This window comes from Adiantum capillus-veneris, chromosome 27 (assembly GCF_014529385.1).
Source record: "Adiantum capillus-veneris isolate H3 chromosome 27, ASM1452938v2, whole genome shotgun sequence".
Taxonomy (NCBI): domain Eukaryota; kingdom Viridiplantae; phylum Streptophyta; class Polypodiopsida; order Polypodiales; family Pteridaceae; genus Adiantum; species Adiantum capillus-veneris.
The window spans coordinates 34,477,109-34,504,036 of record NC_140957.1 but is presented as its reverse complement, the minus strand read 5'-3'; the positions used below and the strand labels follow the sequence as shown (position 1 = coordinate 34,504,036).

General features: G+C 43.3%; 1 pseudogene; it reads right to left on the bottom strand.

The window, feature by feature from the left end:
* Positions 1-25,140, bottom strand: part of LOC147421757 (uncharacterized) — a 144,167-nt pseudogene extending 119,027 nt beyond the window's left edge.
* Between the last annotated feature and the right edge of the window lie 1,788 nt (positions 25,141-26,928).

The following is a 26,928-nucleotide window of genomic DNA, read 5'->3' as shown; positions in this document are numbered from 1 at the left end:
ACACAGAGAGCAAGGGAGGGAGTTGGTGTGTGAGTGTCGGAGAGAGAGAGAGAGAGAGAGAGAGAGAGAGAGAGAGAGAGAGAGAGAGAGAGAGAGAGAGAGAGAGAGAGAGAGAGAGAGAGAGAGAGAGAGAGAGAGAGAGAGAGAGAGAGAGAGAGAGAGAGAGAGAGAGAGAGAGAGAGAGAGGAGAGAGAGAGAGAGAGAGAGAGAGAGAGAGAGAGAGAGAGAGAGAGAGAGAGAGAGAGAGAGAGAGAGAGAGAGAGAGGAGAGAGAGAGAGAGAGAGAGAGAGAGAGAGAGAGAGAGAGAGAGAGAGAGAGAGAGAGAGAGAGAGAGTATTATGAAGTGGGAGAGAGTGTGAGGGGGATGTGTGAGGGAATAAGAGAGAGTGAGAGACCTTGTATGCGGCTGTGGGCTCGACACAGAGAGAGCGTGAGAGAGATAGAGTACGAGAGGGGCTAGGCCATCTCCTGGCCAACAACGAGCAAGGAAGGGGAGGGAGTTATTGGGGTCAAAGGGTGGGGTAATGAGAGACACAGAGAGAGAGAGAGAGAGAGAGAGAGAGAGAGAGAGAGAGAGAGAGAGAGAGAGAGAGAGAGAGAGAGAGAGAGAGAGAGAGAGAGAGAGAGAGAGAGAGAGAGAGAGAGAGAGAGAGAGAGAGTATTATTTTGCTTAGCCTGCGGGTTCACACACAGTGAGAGAGAGATAATGAGGGAAAGAGAGAGGGAGAGAGAGAGAAAGAAGAGAGAGGTGGGGGGAAAAGAAAGTGGGAGAGAAAGAGAAGACGGCCCCCCAGTGGGAAGAAAACAAGAGGGGAGGGAGGGGTGTGTATGAGGCCAAAAGAGTGTGGACGAGAGGAGATGGAGATTGAGGAAAATAATGGAAGAGAACAGAATGACAGTCCGCCATGGAAGAAAGTAATCCTTTCACGCGCCCTTCGGGGTTTTGGCGGCAGTGACAATAAGGAAAAAAATTGCTTTTTTGTGGTTTTCTTTACCTCCAGCTCCTCGAATGGTGATTCATGAAATTCTCGGCTTCGAAAATCAAGAACTTTAAATTCTCATGCCGGCTAGAGGGTGGTGCGGCTAACCCGGTGTCAGCAGTCTGACTCTGACTATACTAAAATGTGTTTTTTGTACCCTGGCGACTAGACTTTTCACATTCTTGTGCTTACTACAAACATTTTGTTAGGGTAAAAGTAAGCTTGAATCCTGAAAAAGAGGATTATTGAAGGACCAAGTTGGCATTGAAGGTTTCTTTTGACATACCTGTTTTATCGTGGAATCTGTAACTTTGCTCGTTGAGTTGTCCTTTGATTGTGAAAACTCCATTGTCTGTTTGGTTCTCTAGTTAGGCCTATTGTAAGGCATCTTTGAGGTTGTTGTAGGCCTCTACTCACTGTCGGTATTTGGCTTTTGACTTGGAGAATTGGAAGACTTAGGAATCCAAATCTCACCATTACGTTCATAGGTGCCTTGTTGACTTTGTCTAGCTCTAGGTTTGGCTGAACTTTTGAGATCTTCATGTAGTTTTGTGTTAGTAGTTGGTCTTTGGTTGACTGGTTGCAAAATCTTTGTATAGCCTTTGTAAAATCCTTGTCCAAGAGGAAGATTCTTTGAAATCCATCTTTGTTTTGTATCCTCTTAAGAGTTGTGGTAGACTTTAGCAGCATTTGATGTTGTTCTTTTGTACACTAGCTTTTTAGGTATCCTAGGATGTTGTCGAGGTTGATACCTAGTGGGACTTGTTTCTTGGGAGGGTCTCAATTGCACTTCATATGCCTTGACTTTTGGTTTTGTTACCCATATTTGTCGCGGTTACCTCTATACTATCAGTAATCCTATTCTTTTAAGCTCCATTGTGATGTTATCCATCCCATGTATTTGTTTTTCTGTATTGATTTTGTTGTCTTCAACCCACCACACTAGATCATTGACTTTTACTAAACTGCTCGGAACAAACACTTGCTTGATCTTCTTTTACTTTCTTGAGTGCGAAATATTTTTGTTTTTCTGGATGGCTCCCTAGAGGCTTTGTTTGGTTCAGCAATTGAAGAGTCTAGAGCCTAACTTTCTTGAAGAAGTTGATCCATTAGGATTCTTTGATGTAGAGGCATATGCTGTCACACCTTTTGTGTTAATCGATGGAAGGTCCACTTTAGCTTTACCTTTGTCTGCAAGATTTTTCTTTGATTCTTGTAACTTATGCAACTTTGTATACAACATTAATGGTACCTGTAACCGTTATTGGCTACCACTTGGAAAATAGAGTAATAACACTATTTACTCTTTGTATGCTTTGTGCTGGTCTGATCACTTATGTCCAAGGGATGACATATGCATGCATTTCTCTTGAAGGATTTACCTGAAACTCTACCTGCTCTTCTTGCTTCTGAATGCTAACAGTAGCAACCATTTCTTCTTGACTTGTAGTCTTACCTAACTTTACTTTACTGTCCTGTTTGCATGGTGTGATTTAGAGGATCCTTTGGATATTGTTTGCAACCATATTTCCCTTTTCTTCTTTATCCAATAGAGCATTGTATCTGACACTTGATCCATTTGCATTGTTGAGAACTATAGCTATTATCATTGGAGGTTATATTGAAGATATTTTTCTTGCTTTTTCCATGTTCTCATCTTGATCTAATTGTGTCTCAATGGAAGGTGACTTGAAACTCTGTTTTCCGATTTAAATTCCATCAATTGATTCATCTGACAATGAGTGATTGATCTTTTAACTTCCTATTGCTTCCTAGTTGTTTGCAACCTTGTTCCACAGAGAGAGAGAGAGAGAGAGAGAGAGAGAGAGAGAGAGAGAGAGAGAGAAGAGAGAGAGAGAGAGAGAGAGAGAGAGAGAGAGAGAGAGAGAGAGAGAGAGAGAGAGAGAGTCCCAGATAGCCTACAGAGAGGTCCCAATAGCCTACAGGGTCTGGCACAGACTCACTGATGGGAGTTTAAAATAGGAAAAACCTATCTTGGATACTCTCTCTCTCTCTCTCTCTCTCTCTCTCTCTCTCTCTTCAACAGAATGATCAAGCAGGCAAGGCAACCTATCAACTCAAGCATTTTTGGAGGTATAGTGTCAGGGCAAGCGTCATGAGAGCTAATGTGAATCCAAGGCAAGAGATTCTAGCGACAAGAGTTGGCTTCGGTGTTTCACAAGCACATCAAGTGAATTGATTGAAGAAGAGGTTTGTGGAGACATGTTACCATAATAATATATTGTGGGGGTAACAATCGTGTTGAGCGGTGCACTACAAGAGGTGACAAAGAGAGTGAGTATCTTGGCAATCAGTGGCTCCATGCTAGCCCTTCAATGTCCCTGCTTCTAAATCTCCCTTTCCCTCAACATATCGGGGTCAAAGTGTTCTTAAGCACCCAAGAAGCTCTTGAAAGCTTCCCTCATTATTCCCACATTGTGAAGTGAGACAATTTTTTGCAAACTCAACACCTCGCACATAGCTAGGCGTGTGGTCCGGAGCCTTCAAAAAACTCATGATGTTGAAACAATATGAGAGAAACATGGGGAATAGGAAAATTGTCAGAAAAAGATTGTGCTTGAACTTTGGGCTTAATTAATGACATTCATTTCACGAAGAAAGATGTGGATTCAATTTTGACCAAGAGAGGATTTCAGCTTGGAAAAGTAGATGTGCTTTGATGCTAGCAAGTGCATTGCCTAAGAATTTAGATTTTTCATTATTTCTAGTTTGTGTGATAGTCTCTTTATCTCAAGTCTTGATTCCTTTGCAAATATAATCAATGAGAAGCCCAAGTGTGTAGATTTTGCACATAGTTCTTTGATATAAGGATTTAAAAAGGAGAGAGAGAGAGAGAGAGAGAGAGAGAGAGAGAGAGAGAGAGAGAGAGAGAGAGAGAGAGAGAGAGAGAGAGAGAGAGAGAGAGAGAGAGAGAGAGAGATTTTATTATCATCCTCGGAGGTCAAATATGACCTATGGGACCAAAGTTACATGTGATGTAGTATGTGTATGACTGATGAGTGACTGTCGATGCTCCAAAATTGTAGTGATGAGAGTCGCAATGGAGAGCCCACACTTTGGCTGGGAGAGGAAAGTGTGTAGGTCTAAGTTATGGCTGAAAATGTGAGAGAAGCAAGTTCGGATGTGATCAAAATCTGAGCACTCTAGTAGTGTGTGGTACTCAGACTCTCGAACTTGCAGTGAGCATAATGTGCACAATCGATTTGACTCTTCTCCATTGCCCCAACGCCCTATCTCGCATCGAAGGAAATGGGAGCTAAGCCGAATTGCTGCGATAGTACGGTATCGCGGACAAGGGAATAGGCTCAAGCATGTAAGTGTGAGTACGGTTTCCTCTCTCAGCGAAGAACATGGTTTTGTAGTTGGGGCCAATATAGGTGGTGTAATGTATGAAGCGTGACCCACCGGATTTCTCCCAAGCCGTAATACATTGGCGTTGTAGAAAAGCTTCATTCACTTGAGAGTCAATTGAAGCATCATGTAGCAAGTGTAATGCATCCCATCTCCCAAACCACTTCTTTATGTCTTGCATCCATCCCGTGCTCAAGATCTTGCTTTTATGCGTCTTTTGAACTTTTTTGCTTGCTTCCCATGCAATTGTAGGAAGTCGATGTGAGGGGTTTTGACGCATCTTTATCATGTACTCCACAACCCTTTCCATGCCCATAACCTCAATTGGAAGAGATCCCGACTCAAGAAGTAGGAGCATATATGGCGTTTGTGTCTTAACTTGGAGAAAGTTTGTAAGAAAATGCTTTTGGACATTCTCAAACTCTTTCCAAGTAGAGTTTGAGATGCTCCCGCCCCACACTTCAACTCCATTAGGAAGAACCGGTGTCACCAATGCATCAAAAAGATACTTCTTGAGAACCCAACACTTGATGTTTCCCGCATTACATATGTTCTCAAATGCATAATATGCTCTCTTTCCCGCTTCCAAACGACGCATAGCACATTCATGCCACTTGTGATTGGATGGAACCTCAAGGCCAAGGTACTTAAAGCTCTCAACAACTTCAAGTGTCTCGTTGTTGTACACAATGCATGGCTTCTCCTTATGGTTGGTTTTCACAAGCATAACCTTTGTTTTGGATTCATTTACAATCAGCCCACTATGCAAGCAAAAGTTCTCAAGGACAACCATAAGCTTTTGTGCATCTTCTAAAGTGGGTGCTAGAAGCACTACATCATCCGCATACAACAAAAGCATGATTACTGCATTGCAAATAGTGACCTCTTTAATGCCTTCTTCTTGCATAAAGTCAAGTACCATTTGTTCCAATTGATCGATGCATAGACCAAAGAGAGTTGGTGACAATGGACATCCTTGTTTAACCCCAATAGTGCTTACAAAAATTTCTGAAATTTCTCTTCCCATGCGCAATTGACAAATCACCTTCTCATAGATTCGAGAAACCGCAAGCTTAAACTCACTTGGCACTTGGAGTTCTTCCATCCTTCTCCACAAATTGTTACGTCTCTCTCACATATGTTAGCATTAGAACATAATTGCACTAGATCAATTCGACAAATAGTCAAAATATTAGGATATGAGTCTCTCCATATTGCATTGTAAGCGATTGCAACTGCAACATCTGGAAGATTAAAATGTACCCAACTAATACCAGATTGTTACGTGAAACTACCAAATTCACTAATAAAATCATTCTCTTCAATCATAGCAGCATAATTTATAATCTCTATGTTGGAATTAGGGTTGCAGAGAAACACACACAACTTGGAGAAGATGAAGGAAGCTCAAGGCACACAATAGAGAGTGTGTTACTTAGTATGCAATGGAAAGATAGATAGCCCTAGAGTGATGGGCGTATATACAAAAACCTCCTAGAGAGGGAAAAAATGCCTCGGCGGTCCTAGTGTGTTCACACACATCACTACCACATATATATGGTAACAAATCTCCCCCTGGAGTGATGCGGTGAACGAGAGCTGGCACATGAGTAAAGGGAAGTGCCATGCCCTGAGGACATGATCAGTCCATAAAGGGGAGTAAGCCCAAAAGCTTTGGGGAAAGATTCAAGCTTCTCACAAGATAATGCCTTTGGGAAAAGATCTACAAGGTTGTCCTGTGTTGGCACATAAGCCAAGTTGATCTCTCCTGCTGAGAGCCTCTCCCTGACATAGTGGTAATGCACCTCAATGTGCTTTGTGCAAGCATGAAAAACTAGGTTCCTTGAAACTGCCAATACGCTCTCACTGTCAGTGTAGATGGTGTGGCAGTGTCCAACCATAAGGCGTTTGAGCCATACACACTCAACCGTAGCTTTGAAGACTGCACTGTACTCATCCTCACAACTCGAAGTGGCCACAGTAGGTTGCTTCTTGCTCAACCATGATACACATGAACTGCCAAGCATGAAACAAAAACCACTTGTGGACACTCGCGTGTCAAAACAAAGAGCCCAATTTGAGTCCGAAAAAGCATGTAAGTCTGGCGGCAAGGATCCCCCCTAGGGATAAAACAAGCCAAGATGTAAAGTGCCACTAAGGTAGCGGAAAATCCTCTTTACAGCCTGCCAATGCTTAGACCCTGGGATATGCATAAATCTGCTGATCTGTGAGACTGCAAACTGAATATCTGGCCTCGTGTTGCATACATAAATGAGGCAGCCAATAGCAGTTTGGTAAAGAGTGACATCAGTAGGATCGCCATCATCATGTAGACTCAACTTCAAACCTGTTTCCATGGGAGTGGCAATAGGTTTGCAATCTTCAAGTCCAAACTTACATAGCAATGTCTCTATGTAACTTTTTTGACACAAGGAAATACCACCATCACACTACTTAAACTGTATACCCAAGTAATGATGCAACACCCCCAAATCTTTCATCTCAAAAGTAGCATTCAAATCAGCCTTAAATTCAGCAGTATGTCTCTCATTTGGTCTAGTGATCAGCAAATCATCAACATAAAGAACCACGATGAGAAATACATCACCCTCATGCTTGACATACAATGTGCTTTCTGTTGGACTGTTACGAAAGCCTTGTTTGAACAACAATAACCATAACTGTAAGAAACTAGGCAACTAGGCTCTGATAGATCCTCCTCCGAACCTCCCTTTATAGGGTGGGCTCCTAGCCCCTTGCCCTAGACGGATCCCCTGTCCACACTGCCTAGCTCGGCCCGTGGCCGTAGTCCTTGTGCCTAGCCTAGTTCTTAGGGTACATGACCCATGTCCTGACATTACTTCCCCCTTAAGGAAGAGTTTTCGTCCTCGAAAACACAAGTAGTAACATCTTCTTAAGAATAATGGTGTTCTCTTTATTGACGTCCCATAAGTGAGCCACTTGTCTGTATGACCGATAATTGGTGCAGTGAGGAGGTTCAATGAAACCAAGATGAATATCTTGATTTTAAACATTGTTGTGCGTTTGCAACCACTTGGGTCTAAATGGTAACTCCATTTATAACTCACTTGAGTGCTGTAAAGGAGTAACCACAACTAAGAGTCACTTGGGTTTAAATGGTAACTCCATTTATAACTCACTTGAGTACTGTAAAGGAGGAACCACAACTAAGAGTTGTCCAAAGGCATAACCAGTTTTCAGATCTTCTGAAGGTACTGGAATAATGCAAGGAAACCCTTGGCGTAACTTTCCATGCAGTTGTGAGCCAGATTTCCTACTCGCCTGAGTATCTTGAACAGTATGTTACAAGTTCATCCCTAATGAAGGTTACTTGCCAACATGCTCTGTCAGCACACCTGGTAATTCCTTGACGTATGAAAGTATTGACACAATCTCCAACCCCACCCCAAGAGGTGTTCAAAGTCAAAAATCGTACTTAAGCAAATTCTAGAATAGGGAGAAACTCATCTATTTAGAAATGCGTTGTGTTAACGTATGCTCTTAGCAGATCCTTTAGCACAAGATTACTCTTCGTAATCTTTGTAATCTGCCTATCCTCTTGGATAACTGACAGTACTGAGGTGTGTTTTCCTCACGGTTTACAGACAGTCGTCATAAGTGACTGGTGAACGGGAAATCACAGTAGTGTTTAACATTGGTGAAGAATCAACAATGTCCGAAATAAACATAGTGGTTAACTTGAAAAAGTCCACAAACGCCCAAACCGAGCCATGACCTCTATTGGTGAGTTATAGACTCAAAGGTAATCTCATAGAGATAGTGCACATAAAGTGCAAAATGCTTCATATGTTGAGTATGGAGCCTGATTTACCCTTGTAATTTTCTGTGGTAAAAGCGCACATTTATAAGGCCCCCATTATGAGGAGAAGCCATCGTGCGTGAAGGAAAATCACTCACCGGAAACCAAAATTTTCATGGACAAGAATCAGGGGCAACTTTAGAGGCCTCGGGGGCGGAGGCCCCAGAGACTTTTTTTTTGGTCAGAATATTCCTTTTCGCCGGAATATTATGGCCGGACGGCGGCCGGAAAGTGGTAGGAAAACAACCGGTCGGTTGGCCAGTGGCCGGTAGTCAATGGCCGGTGGCCGGTGGTCGGAAGTCAATGGCCGGTGGCCGAATTCAATGGCCGGTGGTCGAATTCAACAGCGGACTTGTCTTCTCAAGGGTGGCCACACATGGGCGGATTGGAGGGTCCGATTTGGACTTATTCGCACAAGGGCGGCTACACATGGCTGTCTCTCATAAGAGAGGGCAGCCTTTTTGGCCTATAAAAGGAGGCCATTTCTACACACATTTCATAGTGTGAAGTTGATGCAACAAGGTGAGTGTGAGGTGGTGAGAGTGAAGCAAGGCGGGAGCTCTATCAAGGGTTTAATCCCTTTGTAAACTACTTCTTCTTTTGAAGTGCTAAAGCCATTGAGTGGATGCTTTCCCGTGGACGTAGCCCACATTGGGTGAACCACGTATATCGTGTGTACTCTCTCTCTCTCTCTACTCTATAATCTCTTGTGTGTGAAATCTATCTCTCTCCATTAAGTAATCTACTAAAAAATATATTTAGCTACGTCTTATTTCCTAACATCATAAGCAACAACTTGAGGAATATGCATGCCGTTCCAAATCAGCCTTTGCTAAACACTAGGGCCCATAACACCTAGTGTGCATGCATTTAGCAAAAAATAGATCTGAACCTATATTTCCATGGTAATTCTTGCCAATACTTATGGCAAATGTGATGCGCCTAGCACACATTAACAGGAATGTAAATAGTTCTGAAAAGAAACTAAATACTTTCATTTCCAATCTTTTGCAAGCTTTTCTTAAACATAATTGAAGGTGAAACAATGATCACTTCTAGATACAAACAATGAAACTTTTTCATTTGCTATATGTATAAACAACCATCTGTAATGTTGTTTAGAAATACTTGTACCTTAATAAGTCATTCTAAGTATCTGACAATTTCTGGCCACAAAATTGCTCCTGATACGTCGTGCTAAAAATGGTCTAGAAAACAGATGTGACCAGCACTTAAGGACTTTGGCGTGACACATATTTGAAATAGGGGGCGCCCGTGTCAGTCCCACAGACTCATATTCGCCACATGTGGAATTTGTCTCAACTAAGGATGTCTGAAAAAGAACATCCTACAAGTACTAGATGTACTTGTGTGTGGAGGTAGCTCTAAACACTTTACGACAAGAGTGAGAGGAACCTCATTCATTGCTCCACACTGGCTAAACCAAACTCCTTGAGTTCCTAGACCATGTTGTTCCCATGTGACAACATGTGGCAAATTGAACCCTACAAATAGGTTCGTAATAGCATAAGGCTACAAGATAGATTGGACACTTGGCCCAAAATATGTTGTGCCGACATGCCCTTGGCATGGCTCTGTAACATTCAAGCGTACTTATACGTCTTGAAAAACCAAGCAAAGCATCCTAAAAATGGAATAACACCAAATCAATAGATGCATACCTGCAGATTTGAACGTAATGTTCACTTACCCGTATTCAAATGGAGAGGAGCATGTCCCCTACCTGAAAAAACAAACAACATTGCACTGGGAAGCCTGGGTGTTGCGTTTGCAATCCAAGCTCTTGGATCAGAATCTACGTAGTCAACCCCTTGATAAGACTCTTTGTAAGAAACTAGGCAACATATTGCGGAATTATTTCCTTGAGAGTATAAATGGGAGAGATCAACTGTGATTCTCAATGCAGATCAACCTGTGATCCTGAATACCTATGGGATGATGTAACAATCACTCGCCGGGTCTTACCTGAAAACATTATGTCCATAGATACTCCGTAGTGCTAGAGAGAGAGCAAGAGATCCACACGAGTGAACTGCTTAGCTCTTGTGGATAGCCCTGCTGTCGCAATTGATTGCTGCATCTATACTTCCTTGTCGAGATCAACCGTTGTGAGGTGAAGATTATCAAAAAATCAACTTGAGTGTCGCATTGAAAACATGTAGTGCGAAAATGACACCCTAAACCTCCGTAATGACAAGACTCTTGCTTGTCCATTAACGTCGATGTGTACTCCCCTAGGTAGATGTGTTCGAGCTGGAGAACAATCTCCCAAGGAATACCAAGAGTTGGGTCGTACCCGAGATCTGACAATGACTCTTAGCCAGTGTGTGTGGCTCATAGCCCTTGTGGCAATTAGTGTTCAATCGAGGAACTGATGAAGACTAATTTAGATGGCGTCTTGCCCAATTTCTAGTTGAGAGTTAGAGTACCTTGTCTCAGGCTGACTCACTAGCAAAACATGTATTAAAAGCTTCGTATAAAGTTTGCATTATTCTTTGAGAGAAGAAGAAAGAGGGATCAGAAGAGCATGTGGACTAAGGAACTTTCCTTAAACGACTATGACGTGTATAGTTGATTGCCCTGCTCTGGTGCATCTTATGCCTAACTTGCAGCTTATCCTATAAGCATTCCACAGTTTTTTGGTATGACTCTCATCGAGAGAGGTAACACATCCTGACTTACCTTTCTTGCAGGGGTCATGATTGTCTGATAATGACTTAGCATTGGCACTTTGTCTGTGAATTAAGTCCAAATTTTAGGTTCCTTTTAGTGTTGTTGTGTGTTGACAACAACCAGCAAGCATATTAAACAATCCATTACGCATCTTGTCCTTGACAGAGTGGCTGGGTTAGAGCAAAAACATATTTTATACCCCCTGGGTAACATGCCTTTCATACAAAAGTGGAAGCCCTTTGGCTACCGTGAAGGACTTAAACATAAAAACCAACACATAAGTGTCGTGCAAAAGTGAAACTGGGAGGGGTTCGGTGAGATGACAACACAATTAACATAACCTCGGCCCCCTTCATGTCAGCAAGCAACAGGTTGTGCCAATCTCCTTGAGATTCTAGACCTTGGCGTTGCCATAGCAAGCAATCACATCCGAATCAAAAATGTAAAAACATTGCATACCTCATGAATTGCGTGACGACGTGGAGTAACATGGTGTCAATCTCCAGCAGCATTCATGAGCACTCATACCAAGATATGGCGGGCCTTGACGCTGTCAGGAGTTTTTTGGAGGAAGGGATTGCGCATATGTACATATACATGCATGGTGCATCAAATAAAGAATTGCCCATTTTCCAGAGCCAGGTGGTTACGTGGGGCCCACATGTGTACATGTAGGACAGCATGTACATAGTGCATCGATTTTCACTATCACCAGTACCAGTATGTTTTTTCTACAATAATGAGGAGTTTATAGCGCGTAAACTTCTCGAGGAAGCTATCCGCAGGCCGACGACATGAGGTAAGCAGGTGCGTCAGATGGCATCTAGTGGTGTTAGGAGGCCGAACGGGGTCAAGACTTGCACGTGGATAAGTACGGACACCACGTGGATGTTTTCTTGTGATAATTATGCAGAAAGGTCATCATGAGGACCAACTTTTGGGGCCACTTCACGTGGTTGCGGGATGAATTATTGAAAAGAAATGAGTGCCAGGTGTGCGGATGATGCAAAAAGGTGACAACTATGCACTGCGAGGTCAGTTTTTGGCCTGTTCGGGGTCCGTTTGAGGTCATCTAAAAGGCCAAGGGTGCCCAACTAATAAAGCTAAGTGTGGGAACTGAAAAAACTGAGAGAAGACCAGAAAAAACGTGGAGAAGAGAGGAGGAACAGCCGCAGGTGTGTTTTTGCTCATTTTGGAGCCTGTTTTGGCCGTAAACTGCTCATCCGAGGTCGGATTTGAGCACTTTGACATTGAAGAATGGGGTTTTGGGCCGTTCCGGACGTGATGGCGCTGTCCATTTTGCCAAATTCCTCACTCTTTTTCTGCTGTTTTTCTGTGTAATCTTCTCCGGTGAGTGAAGCTTCTTCTCCAATTTGTGATTGTATCTGGTATCTTTTACCCATATTGTGTGAGCTGTTTGCCCCATTGGTGTTGGCCCAAGCTCATTTGTATCTAAACATCAGAAGTTCTCCTCTTTTGAGCTGAGTTTTTGTGTGTGTGTGTGTGTGTGTGTCTGTGTGGAGTGGGCAAGTGGATAGTCTCTCTCCTCTCACTCCAGAGGTGTGTTCTCTGTCTCGGCCAGGTGTGTTGTGTAAGCCGAGTGGTGCCCCATAGTGTGTGTGTGTATCTTCCCAAGAGTGTGTGTCGGGTTGTTATAGAGGCGCTGTGTGTGTTTTCATCCCGCTCACATTCTTTTGGCGCCCCCACGGAGGATCTTCTTCGAGTACCTTCTGCTTCGAGCTTCGAGCTTCGAGCTTCGGGATTACAGGTTGCAGGTTGCAGATTACAGATTACAGGTTACAGGACAGGGACAGGTACAGGTACAGGTGATTCACACAGGTACAGGTAGCTGGAGTATAGTGATATACTAGCAATGATGTCACTTGCAGTTGTTGTGGGTATGCATCACTTGGCGCCTATTTGAGCGCATTGTCTGCTGGATTGTACGTTACTTGTGGAAACTGCCATTGTACGCATTTGTGGAGCCATACTTGGTTGTATTTGGCAGTCCCAGCCATTTCTGAGACTTGGTCTGGAAGATAGTCATTTCTGAGACTTGACTATACGCGATTTGCATTATCCTTCGTGTGAGGGTCGATAGCGTGAGGTTTTTATTGAGATGGGGGATTCTCAAATGTGGAGATCCTTTCGGTGATACAGGTAGCTGGAGCACCCTTTTTGTGACCTCGCCATAGGCTATGTACTAGTGAGTCCTACTTGATGCTCGGGTTCTATTGTTGGTAGTTTATGCATACATAGACAGTCTATATTTTGGATTCTCATTGCTCTACTTCTGGGGAAACTCTGTCGAAATTTTCCCAAGTTATGATGGCTGGTTTTTTGGTATTTTGAGCCATTTATGCTGTTATGCTGCTGAAATTTTGGCAAAATCAGAGGTTGAGTCAAGTGTGCCTTCTTGGGAGCTTCATGGTGGGCTTCAATGATGGATGATCAAAACGGCCCTCAATTCACTCCTTTTCATTTAACTCAAAGAATCCAGATAAATGTTCATGTGTCCAGGAAGATCTTTTTCCAGCAGCGCATAGTCTTTATGTTTGGGCCAAGAAGATTGAGGGAGATACTGGAATGTCCTTTACCTGTTGTCATTCCGATGATTAACTATGAAAACTCATTTGATGTGCATGTGTTTGTCCTTATCTAAAGTTGAGCTCCATTGAAGTTTCTAGGGATTGGGTAGTCAAAAGTATTGGGTTCTTGCACGTGTGTTCGAAGGGGTTCTTAAAGCATTAAACTTGGGTAGCCATGGCTTTCTCTTATCCGGAATTTCATGGAAGAAGTGGTGAAGATGCGGAAGACTTTCTGGAGCAAGTCGAGGTGGCATGCATAAGCAACGAAATGTGTGATGAGGACAAGATTTTGAGGCTATTTGGATTGCTTTTGAAAGATAAGGCCCGTGTTTGGTTCATGGATTTGGAAGCTAAAGAAGCAGTGGCTTCTTCTTATGGTTTGAGTCTTGACAAGTTTATAGAAGCTTTTTTAGAGCGTTTCCAAGTTTTTGAAGATGCAAATGCAGTATGGAATGAGCTCAATGCTCTTAAGCAAGGTTCTTGTCAAGGTGTTGATACCTATGTACAAGGTTTTACAGATTTATGGACTCGTTGGTGTGTTGCTCTTAAGGATGAGACCCCCCCTTATTCATTGAAGAAAAGTTTTTTTGTTGATGGTTTGTCACCTTGTTTGCGGTTCGAGGTCGAGTTGAAGAGGCCCGAGTCTTTTGAAGATGCGTTATGCATTGCAAAGCACAAGGAATGGAAGTTTAAGCGTCTTGAGGAACATGGTATTAGTACAGGTATGCATGTGCAAGATGGATTTGGCATGGAAGATAAAGTTAAGCCTAAGCAGGTGAAAAGTAGCCTATCCTATGCTGTTTCTCGTTTCTTCCCAAGGTCTATTGTGAAGCGTAAAGAGGTCTTGGAGGTTGACAGGTTTATGGAAGAGCCTAAAGAGGTGAGTAATGCTTTGGATACAGGATTGACAAGTCTTGAAGAGGATGCATTGGCTACTTGTGTACCTTGTGATTCTGGGTGTGAGTGTGAGGTTGAGGTTATTGATAATGAGCACGTATTTTTGGATACTAGTTCCTTGGAAATTAGGAAAGAGGGCAAGGTTGAGAGACATTTTGTGGATTTGTTGGATGTGGAGCCTGTTTTGAAGCCATATTTTGATGCATGTGCAGTGATTGAACCGATTTGTGAGCATGGTTGTGGTTTAGAGCAGGGATCTATATTCTTGGAGACTGATGAACCCATGCTAGAAGCTATGGATAGTGGTGCTAGCCATGATTATGATGTGGATAAAGTTATGTGTGATGATGAGTATGCTTATGATGATGAGAAGGGGCTTGGCATATATGAGTCCAATCTCAGCTATGTGGATACCTATGCTAGGGATATGTGTGCTGCGGGGATACTTTTGTGCTTTGGATATCAAAAACTTTACCTTCACACAATGATTTTAGCTACTTGGGTGCATGATTTGCAGGTTGTTGCTATCGCTGGTGAAGCCAAGATGCCAGGTGATGAGTCACTTGAGTTGTCTCTATCGGTTGGGTTGAATGTGGCATGCAATATTTATGCTTTTGGAACTCCACACAGGGCGGATGTGTTAGTTGAATATGCCTATGGTGCATTTTGGTTGATTGTTGACAAATGTAGGTGTGGTGTTATGATGCTTCTTGTGAATCAGGCAATATGCCTTTGGCCTTTTGATCCAGGTGGAATGAGCATCTACTAGTGCTGCTGCTGAGCATGAATGCTCTAGCAGGCTAGGGGGTGGGCAAATTATGTCAGGATTTTTTTGGAGCAAGGGATTGCGCATATGTACATATACATGCATGGTGCATCAAATAAAGAATTGCCCATTTTCCAGAGCCAGGTGGTTACGTGGGGCCCACATGTGTACATGTAGGACAACATGTACATAGTGCATCGATTTTCACTATCACCAGTACCAGTATGTTTTTTCTACAATAATGAGGAGTTTATAGCGCGTAAAACTTCTCGAGGAAGCTATCCGCAGGCCGACGACATGAGGTAAGCAGGTGCGTCAGATGGCATCTAGTGGCGTTAGGAGGCCGAACGGGGTCAAGACTTGCACGTGGATAAGTACGGACACCACGTGGATGTTTTCTTGTGATAATTATGCAGAAAGGTCATCATGAGGACCAAATTTTGGGGCCACTTCACGTGGTTGCGGGATGAATTATTGAAAAGAAATGAGTGCCAGGTGTGCGGATGATGCAAAAAGGTGACAACTATGCACTGCGAGGTCAGTTTTTGGCCTGTTCGGGGTCCGTTTGAGGTCATCTAAAAGGCCAAGGGTGCCCAACTAATAAAGCTAAGTGTGGGAACTGAAAAAACTGAGAGAAGACCAGAAAAAACGTGGAGAAGAGAGGAGGAACAGCCGCAGGTGTGTTTTTGCTCATTTTGGAGCCTGTTTTGGCCGTAAACTGCTCATCCGAGGTCGGATTTGAGCACTTTGACATTGTAAACTGGGGTTTTGGGCCGTTCCGGACGCGATGGCGCTGTCCATTTTGCCAAATTCCTCACTCTTTTTCTGCTGTTTTTCTGTGTAATCTTCTCCGGTGAGTGAAGCTTCTTCTCCAATTTGTGATTGTATCTGGTATCTTTTATCCATATTGTGTGAGCTGTTTGCCCCATTGGTGTTGGCCCAAGCTCATTTGTATCTAAACATCAGAAGTTCTCCTCTTTTGAGCTGAGTTTTTGTGTGTGTGTGTGTGTGTGTGTCTGTGTGGAGTGAGCAAGTGGATAGTCTCTCTCCTCTCACTCCAGAGGTGTGTTCCCTGTCTCGGCCAGGTGTGTTGTGTAAGCCGAGTGGTGCCCCATAGTGTGTGTGTGTATCTTCCCAAGAGTGTGTGTCGGGTTGTTATAGAGGCGCTGTGTGTGTTTTCATCCCGCTCACAACGCCTTCCTTCCATGCTGTCATAACGTACCCGCACAACTATTGTTTGTCATCGGGCATGTTGTGGTAACATAAATGCCTCAAACTTGATTGCTACTGCTCTTGACGCCAAGTCAATTGTAGCACAAGTGGAAGCTTGGTCATCCAACAGTTGTCTGGAGATGTCGGAAGAAAAGCTCGTTCAAATGTAGTTCATAGCCATTTGTGTTGCACCAGAGAGAGTTGGCGGAAAAGAGCTTTGTCGAATCTACAAAGAAGCAGCCATGCCAAACAACTTTGTACCCTCGAGTAGTAAGGGTTATCGGCCGTTCCGATCCCTGTAAGTATCAGGTACTTTTGCATGGCTTGAATATTGTGTAGTCAAGCTGGGCTCTTTGCAAACAAAGCAGTGGAAAAAATTTGACTGCGTACGGAACTTGTCACAAGCTGTGCTTGTGCCTGCATGCAAGAGCTACATAGCATGTTTGAAAACGTGATCAAAACAAAACAAAAGAGATTGCATACCTTATTAAGTACACTTACTGACGAAGCTTGCTGCCGGAAGAATCAAATGAGTCACCAGCAAGAAGAAAACCAAGAAGTGATTTGCCAGATAATAATGTTCGGTTGAGTAGACACTGTCACTATTGCTTAGAATTGGAAGAATAATCGGCCTTGCCAATCATCGATGCCTTATAAGGCACAATCATGCTTGAGTTTCCTTCAGTACGAGGCAATTTTGCATCAAGAAATCCGTGTAGAGGGTATCTCGATCGGAGCCGTGCTCCATGGTCCAAAGCATGGTAATGACTACCAAAATTGGACGTAATGTGTTGAATTTGGTCATACTAGATCCGTAGATAATCTCTTCGGACCCCATGGCCGAGATCAACATAATACATAGACTTGCAATACAAATGTGTACATAAAGTGATGAAAATTGCAAGAATTGAAAATTGTGAACCTGATAGAAATTGCATATTTCCTTGTATGCACCATGCAGACGAGTTGCATGTGGCTTGGGCAACACGTCAGAACTCCGCCTTGATGACCTGTCAAATATTTCCTTTAACTTCGGCGTACGGAAAACCGACTACATACCCGAGGGTGCTGAGGGCATCAGGTATGGTACTATGCGCCCGATGGGGACCCGGGCATGCCCTTTGCATGAGAAGGCCTGTTTTGCCGACAAACCCTGTGGGTGGCCGCCCTTAGTTGGGCTATTAGGGTGCCATGAGAAAAAAAAACAAACAATAATAACAAAAACGTTAACTCTATAGCGATGGCGGCAACAGATCCGCACGAGGAAGGATTGCCCTGTGCAGGGCTCTCTACCATAAACCGGGGCTCGGCCCTGTGTCGAAAAAGGTGTAGCTTCACTTTGCGCTCTGATTGAGCCCATCTGGAAGGAATTTGACACCGATCGATCTTGTCCCTTCCCCCGACATAGGGTCATTGCACGCGGACCTTCCCTGTCCCGACTTGGGGATCCTGCACACGTGAGGCTTCGGCCTGCTTCCTCCCCTACCACAACCTTCATGGAAAATCCTTCATGCTTTGCACACCATGTTTCTTCATGCACGACCTCCCAGCTCGAGAGAGCTAGAAAGAGATTCCGAGGGAGAGGGAGAAAGAAAGAGATCCACGCGTGAGAGAGAGAGCTCCATGCTTGCTCCTCCTCCATGGATCCACCTTCCCCCTTCCTCTCAATCTTGCTCTGATACCAGTGTAAGAAACTAGGAAACTAGGCTCTGATAGATCCTCCTCCCAACGTCCCTTTATAGGGTGGGCTCCTAGCCCCTTGCCCTAGATGGATCCCCTCTCCACACTGCCTAGCCCGGCCCGTGGCCGTAGTCCTTATGCCTAGCCTAGTTCTTAGGGTACAGGACCCGTGTCCTGACAATAACCATATATGTTTGTACAAAAAGGAGACACAGAAGCGTGTCTTTGTCTCACTAAGCATATATATGAAATCCATTGATGACTAGGCATCACAACCTGCACATAGGACAAATCACAAAATTAGTATTGATATTACTTCACATATACTTATTTAATTAAATCAACTCACACATATTAATGTCTCACCTCAATCGATTAGCAAGACTCTAAGGCCTCCCAGTCTACAGGCTCTCCTGAAGAATCAAGATGATTCAATACTTCATAGATACGTCTGCGATATCCATCTGTCTTCTCCTGGCGTGTCGGGGCTCGATGCATCGCAAGATTCTGGGTTTATACAAAAATCAAAGTAATAAGAATACATGATTCATCATGTTTAAAAAAACACCATAGCTAGGATTGGATTGAAAACTCACAAACTCATAGCGAAAGGTGTCAAAGCCTCCGCTGCCAAGATGAGATGTCCCCCTGGTCATCTGTCGTATCTACGCGGCCTGACGCTGCTGTCTGAACCGCGTGTCTGCTGTCCATTCGTCCTCCCTGATTTGCTGCCACGTCTTGTGTGGGATGTCCGAAGGCTTCGGCGAGCCGGTCCTGAAAGCCTGCGGAGCTGCATCTCATCAATGTTTCACGGTGTCTCGTGCAACACCCTTGATCCACCTCCTCGGAACAACCTTTGAACCTAATGCAGGTTGGTACTCTTGCATGATAGTCTCTACTATATAACTGAATTTTTCCTCATCCTGGTCAGGCCAAGGCGTCAGAATGCTGGTCTAAAACTGCAGCTCCACGAGCTGGCGAATTCGCTGTCTCGTCTCAGTCCCGACTCTATCCATGTCAACAGAACAATCTGCCCGTACAGTATAGAGCTTGGAGGCACTAGGATCGTGTGCCCCCCAAGGTGTCCGAGGTGTGCCAAGAGGTGTGTCGAGAGGTGTGGCTGGGTAGGACGGGGGTCTTGAGCGAGGAGGGGTCGAAGCATCTGTGGACCCTCCTCCACAGCAACCACCACCTCCACCTGACGATCGCCGAGATCGGCGAGTGCGCCTGTGTTGCGGAGATGAGGACGTACCCGCCTCTGCCACACCCCTAGGTGTCAAAGCAGCCATGATGGGAAACCTCGCAGGCGTCGTACCCGTAGGCGTCCCCCCCATAGGTGTCCCCCCCATAGGCGTCGGACCCTCAGGTGTGAAGCCCGGAGGCGTAGTACCCGTGCCTCTGGCTACCCAGTACTGAGAAGCCTCTGCCATCTGACTGGGCGTCATCTGTGTGATGAAGCCCATAAATGCATCTGCACTCATAGAAGCGGGATCTGGAAACTGGTCTGCCATACTAAAGTCCTGCACAAAGAAAGTAAAATAAAGCGTCAGAACACCTTTGTTTAAATTAACTTTAAGCTTAATTTTAAATCAACATCCTCTTTCTCTTCCTCTTCTAGAGATATGGGTTCTCCGATCTGTTGAGCTGCTCTCATTGTCTTGTCCAACCATGCCATTGTAGGGAATTCATGTAGAGGAGCGAGATAGTCTGGCAAGGGTAAGCCTCTAGTCGTTCGGCTTCGCCTGAAATCATGTCGCTCCCTATTGCGTCTCTCTTTCTCTTCTTCGTACCTTTCAAGCGATTTTTGCATCGGCTCTGAATTTAGTATACAGAACTTCATGATCTTTTCTCGCATGGCGTCATTCATTTTCTTTGGCACCCCTTGCCCTTGCGGCTCCTCTCCCACCAGTCTTGCATCCTCCTCATCGCTCCACAGTCGAGGCATTTCTGGGTCAAAAATGGATAGAAATTCAATCTTCAAGACAAGAGACTCTTGCACCAGCCATCCTTCTGCCATGCTCCCCTCTGTATGCGCTTTTTGGAGAACAAAACCCTTAAGTGTTTTCATGAACCGCTCTAGAAAGAACATCCAATGGCTGTGGACTGTACCTTCCACTACAACCTCATCTACTACATGGACGAGAAAATGCATTTGGATAGTTAGGCAGCTCGTAGGTAGATACTTCTCAATCATGCAAACTGCCTCAATGGAGTTAGCCCTTGCGACTGCAATAGATTCCTCTCGTATATCCTTGGAAGAGATCCACCGCACTAGCTCTGAAATCTTGTATATGTAGGTCCGCACTTCCTTCGTTAAACATCACTTAATCGCAATTGGAAGAATGAATTGCAAGAACTTATGCCAGTCGTGCGATTTCAGTCCTGATAGTTGATCGTCATGGGTGAATGCTGTCTTGAGACATCTCATATATTCTGTTGGCGTCCTGAACTCGGAAATCACCCTTTTAACTTGTCGCTCTTCGCTTTTTAGAAATACCCATGGCGCTCTTGGAAGTTTTGTTTGGCCAGCTACATTGGTGAAAGGCCACAGCTCTGGCATCTTTCCAGCTGACTGCAAATCATCTCGTGAAGCTTGATTTTCTTTCATTCCCATGATTGTCTTCCAGAGGAGCTGTCCCACATTCTTCAATATATGCATTGGATCCAGAAAATGGTCAATTAGTAGATCACCCCAGTATGGCAAAGTATAGAGAATGGACAAACGTTTCATTCGTGGAATAGGTTGCCCCTCATGTTGCTCCCATCGGTGACGCCACTCTTGTACATGCATAGGACAACATTCGACGTGACCAAGCTGACCTTCGCGCAAGTGATGGCCATCTAGAAGATAACATTGGTGGCCTTGATAAATTGTCTTTCGAAGAGAGGGAGAATAGCGCACATCCAAAGACTGCCCGCAAATTGGACATGCATTGTATCCCGAAGTTGTTAGCCCTGCATATATTAAAGCATGAATCAGGCCAAGGCAAAGTGCTTGCGAATAGCGAGAATTTTGTAAATCAAGAACCATTAACAGAAGCTTCTCTGTAGCCTGGCCAATCATGCATAGTCCACATAAGAAGTCCATGGATCCTTGCATGCTGTTTTCCTACTGGTTCAACCGCATTTGCTATGTCGATCCCATGCCATAACTCCTGGAGCTCGTCAACTAGTGGAGCTAGATTAACATCCATGTTTTTTGCCTTGAACTTACCAGGTACAATCAATCTTAATATCAAATGACCCTTCTTGATGGCAAGCCACGGCGGGAGGTTGTAATTGATAAGGCACACAGGTGAAGTGCTCCATGACGAGCTTCTCAAGCCAAATGGATTGACTCCATCAATTGCCATGCCCAAACGCAAATTGCATGGGTTCACTCTTAAAATGTGGCCAGGTATCTTCAATGTGCCTCCAAGCCTTTGAATCAGCGGGCACCCTAAATGTTGCGTCAATGGATCTATTTGTAGAATGCCACCGCATCAACTTTGCAATGGAACCACAACGAAACATGCTTTTTATCCTAGGAATAATAGGGAAACGCCGCAACACTTTAGCTGGCACTATCTCGCCAACCGCATCTTGTTTGTAGCGCATTGCTTCGCACTTAGGACACGACAGACAATCTGCAAATTCATTGCGAAAAAGAATGCAATCATTTGGACATGCATGAATTTTGTTGTAGTCCAAGCAAACTGAGGTCAATAGTTGCTTTGCATATGGCATGGAGAGGGGCATTTCATTGCCAGCCGGGAGACAACCTGTTTAAGCCACATTAAATTAAAAAGCTCTCCAAGCACGTCACCATTGCAATCGGAAAATCTCTTTTGTAAATTACGTTCCTAAACAAAGCGGTGACGCTTGCATTTGACCTCCGGTACACTGACTGAAGATTCAAAAATGCCAGACAAGTACGAAGCACATATATTTTGGCGCCTTCATAGATTGTTTGACGTGCCAACTTCCTCAACATGTCTTCAGGAGATAGGCGCACGGCTTCTGGTGCTGCTTCGTTAGCGTTCTCCTCACTTGTCTGGAAGAAGGCATCCAGCATCTCCTCTATGCCACCATCTTCTGTCTGTAAGCCCTTTTCTGTTGCCATCCTTGGCTCTATATTGGTCGGACCTTCACGCATAATCCTTTTTCTCTCTCTCTTAGATGTAGGTGCTATGTCACGAAAATCAATGCCCGTTCCGTAGGAGTCGTATCGTACATTCTGTACGGTTTCTCTAGAAAACTCTTCGTACTTGTGGACATGCTCATTACATATCCTACGCTTGCGCAGGATTTGATACTTACAAAGCGTGCACGAGCATGCAATATTTTACTCCATGTTAGTTGATGACTTTGCCATCTACAATGATTATGAATGTTGTTTTAATATATATACTCCTCACAATGTAAACTACCTCGCATTCTCTAGTCTTGCCCAATCTCCGTACACCTCGGTCCAGAGGTGTACGGAGATCAGGACCACCGGGTCAAAATATCGTCTTTATTGGTCAAATCCTATATGGGTAGACACATACGTGCACTCCTAGGTGTACATGGCAATGCATGTAGCGGGCAAAACCCCTTTGCCTCTTTTAGTTCCATAGTTTCTTCTAGAGAGAGAGAGAGAGAGAGTTTCTCTCCTTTTCACACAATTGGCCAGCCAACCTAACTCTTTCTCGCTCTCTTTCTCTATCTACTATCTATCTCTCTCTCTCTACCTCTGTAGCTATCTCTAGTTAATTCTCTCTCTCTCTCTCTCTCTCTCTCTCTCTATATATATATATATATATATATATATATATATATATATATATCACTCTCCATCTCTCTATTTCTCTCTCTCTCTCTACATACCCCATCTCTCGGATTTCTCTCTCTCTGTCTACGTACCCTATCTCTCGGCTTTCTCTCTCGATCTCACTCTCGCTATCTCTCTTTCTCTCTCTCTCTCTCTCTCGATCTCTCTCTCTCTCTCTCTCTCTCTCTTTCTCTCTCTAATTCCCTATTTCCCTATCTCTCTCTCTCTGTCTCGCTCTCCACTTACCTATCTCTCTCTCTCTCTCTCTCTCTCTCTCTCTTTCTATATCTCTCTCTCTCTCTCTCTCTCTCTCTCTCTCTCTCTCTCTATTCCCTATGTCTTTCTTTCTTTCTCTCTCTCTCTCTCTCTCTCTCTCTCTCTCTCTCTCTCTCTCTCTCTCTCTCTCTCTCTCTCTCTCTCTCTCTCTCTCTCTCTCTCTCTCTCTCTCTCTCTCTCTCTCTCTCTCGCTCTCTACTTCCCTATCTCTCTACTGATCGAACGAGCGACTGAGCTAGGGAGATCCATACGTCCACGACTGCGGAGGACTACACAACATCGACAGAGGCTGCATCAGAGGATCTAGGTCACTTTGGCTCGACATGCACAACGCCCGGTCAGACTACTGACCATGGAGGAGATTGATGAGATTCGCCAGCGAGACAGATGCTGGATCTCCTATGATCTACCTATCCCAGCTAGCTGTTTTAGCTGCTTAGTCCACACCCAACAGTTTAGGATTCCATAATATTTTATTTTGTCATTTTGTCATCTTGTTACTCTGACTTTGTATCAGATCCACCACATTGTAACTTTCTGGTCTCATAGGTCACTTTGGCCTTTTGAAGACGTTAATATAACATTTCATTTCATTTCTCTCTTTAATTTCTCTTTTCTTAATTTTAATTTCCTACGCATACATTAATTCTCTCTCTCTCTCTAGCTTTTTAATTTCGTTTACAAACACACACACAAACACACACATTTCTCTCTCTCTCTTTGATTACCTACACACACACATTTCTCTCTCTCTCTCTCTCTCTCTCTCTCTCTCTCTCTCTCTCTCTCTCTCTCTCTCTCTCTGTGTGTGTCTCTCTTTCCTACACACACACACACACACACACACACAATGTAGAGAGAGAGAGAGAGAGAGGGGTTGGGGGGGGGGGGGGGGGGGGGGGGGGGGGGGGGGGGGGGGAGTTTCATAATACCTGTGCAGCAGGTTTCGGCCAAGATCTGAGCGCGCGCGTTGCAGGCGAAAATGGCCCCTGCGCGCGGGTTTCCCTTTTTTTTCCCTCAATTTTTTTGCGTCGATATACTCGTGGTAATGTTCATCGATATACGCGTGGAAAAGCATGCCTTGCCACACGTATTTCCACGTGCATATTGACGGCTATTCCGACGCATATATTGACCGGATGAAAGTACGTCGATATCCGCATGGAAAGGTACGGCTGTCGATATCTTGATGTTATGTTGTAGTGAGAATGACATTAAGAGAAGAATAAACCTTGAATATTGCAGATGCACGACTCAACCACCTGACATCAAATGTATGTTCGTATCTCAAGATTAGGCACGCCAAATCCTTTTGAGTAGTCCTTAACTCGTCAAGCCTCTTGTTAGAGTGATTAAAATGTGTGGCAATCAAATTAACAAGCTTCTCTAATGTTATTTCAATCTCAAAAATCTTTGCAACAGAAGAGACAACCAAAAATTTGTCCTATGTGTAACACAATGAATAGATGTTAGAAATGGATTTATATGTTTTTCAAAAAGCGTTGAAACATCATTCCTTGACCCTGTCATGGTCTAACACCCATCAAAACCAAAATCAATTATCTTTGAAATATCAAAATCATTTGTTTTTAGCTCATCAAGGATGGCATTAAAGATAGATCTAGCAGGTCCACCACCTACACAAACTATGCCATAAAATCTATAGGTGGGAATGCAATCATCAATAAGGTAGGGCAAATAGATAATCAAGCGTCCATGCTTAATAATATCATTAGACTCATCAATCAAGACACCAAAGAAAGGACTTCTAAACACTTTTTTTAAGGTGGAGTCCATGAGACACTTACCAATACAATAAACCATCTCCACGCAAGCCTTTCATCATTATACAAGGATGTGGAATATGGAAATCGACAATCTTGCAAAAGAGAAATCATGTCAAGATATTCAAAAAATGCATAATTCTTCTTTGCCATATGATAGGCAACCCTAAAAAGAGTAAAGAGAGACTATTTGAAGTTCTTTGCCTTCTTCATGTTGTTTTGAATGTTGTCCATTCCTTCTAAGAGGAAAGCATCCATCACATTCACATGACTGTTTCAAATGACAGTCAGTTCGACAATAAGCTTTTAAGTTACTTACCTTAAAATTAAATGAACCATCTCTTGAATAGGCACTATGGTGATGAGGATATTTTAAGCAAAACTTACAATACAATTTAGCTTCTTCTTTGTTGTATACGAGCCAGTCAAACTTTTGTAACTAGAAATATTGGAAAGAAGCATGTGCCTAAATCCTTCTTTCCAATTCTAACATACTAATAGCTTATGATGACTTCACTTTTCAATTGAGTTGTCACAAGATGAAACTAGCGTGAGATTTATATTCCATCATCATTAAGAAATTTACAAGTTTTTTATTTTGTCTCCCAATTGTTTTGTTTAGAAACTATGAAGGATATTATTGTGGTGCCATGGCGTCATGTGCCATGATGTATACATTACTCTCATGTTCCATTCTTTGACAGTCATATCTTTTGTGACGAAAAAGTTAATTTTTATGTCATGGACAATTCCATGATGCCATGGTACGTGATACCATGATTATTAAAGTAAATTCTCTCATCTCGTCAAAGCCTCATGTGATGGCTAGGCTAAAATTTTGTCATCTCTTCATCATATTGGTCTACATCAATGGCTATATTTATGTTGGTCTACGTCAATAGCCATATTTACTCATTTACATCAATCGCTATATTCATGTGCCAGGTCCCAGCCGTGTGTTTATGTGTGCACATGTTTTGCATTTTGTTATACGTATATACATGTGATTGGACATTACGCTTGTTTCTCTGTCGTATCTAGAGCGACATCGTGAATCGTCTCTAAGGACAATGTGATGTGATTGTTTTGATATGTTTCTTGAGTTGATGTTGATTACAAGATGAAGATCACATCAAGGAGCATATACAAGGGATCAAAGATGCTAAAGCTAATTTACCAAAGCATTAGCAATATCTCAATTGTGTATGATTATTCAAATTTCCAAAGATCCTTCAAGGGCACATGAATGATGTAGCTCCTGCAATTCAGACTTGAAATTTGTTTCCATTAGAATTTTTTATGGGCCTTCATGGACATTTTTGTATATTAAGGAGTGATGTAGCTCCGCAAAAACATATTTTGTAAATTTGTAAATTTATTAATACAACAGTGTATCTATATAGTGTTGTGGGTTTTCCCCTTGTACCCCCAATTCAGCCACAATTAGGAAACTCTATTTGAGTAAGGGTGTTGGAGCTATCTATAGAGCTTACCCTCATGCAATATATAGGTTGGGGTCCCCACTATATATACACACTCACTATGTAGAGTCCATTCTGAATTTGTTGCTACCCTGCTCTATTGCATGAAACTAACCATTACCCCAGTGCCAAGCGTGTTTCTTCTGCTGTCAATTTTTTGTGTTCTTATGTCAAAATCTCTCCTTGTTGGTGATGACAATTTTCCTAGAAGTCTTCTTCTTTCCAATCTTTCTAAAGTCTTCTTCTTGCCACTTGTGCTAGAATTCTTGTTCTTGAAACTCTTTCTTTCTCTTAGATGCTTCTAGCTTTATAAGTTTTCGGTTTTCTTAGGTTATCATTTGCTTCCAATAGTTATATAGTCTTTAACTAAATTTAATAAGAGGATTGATATGAATTTAAAAATGATGCATGGTAGAAAAAAAAACAAACTAGTGAATTGGATTATGTTGTGATCACTACAAGAGGCTCTTCATATTAGCGACGCTCACACAGAGACGCTCCAAAAAAAAATTCCCGGCGTCGCTATGAGCGTCGCAAATTTCTTTGTAAATTTGCGACGCCCATA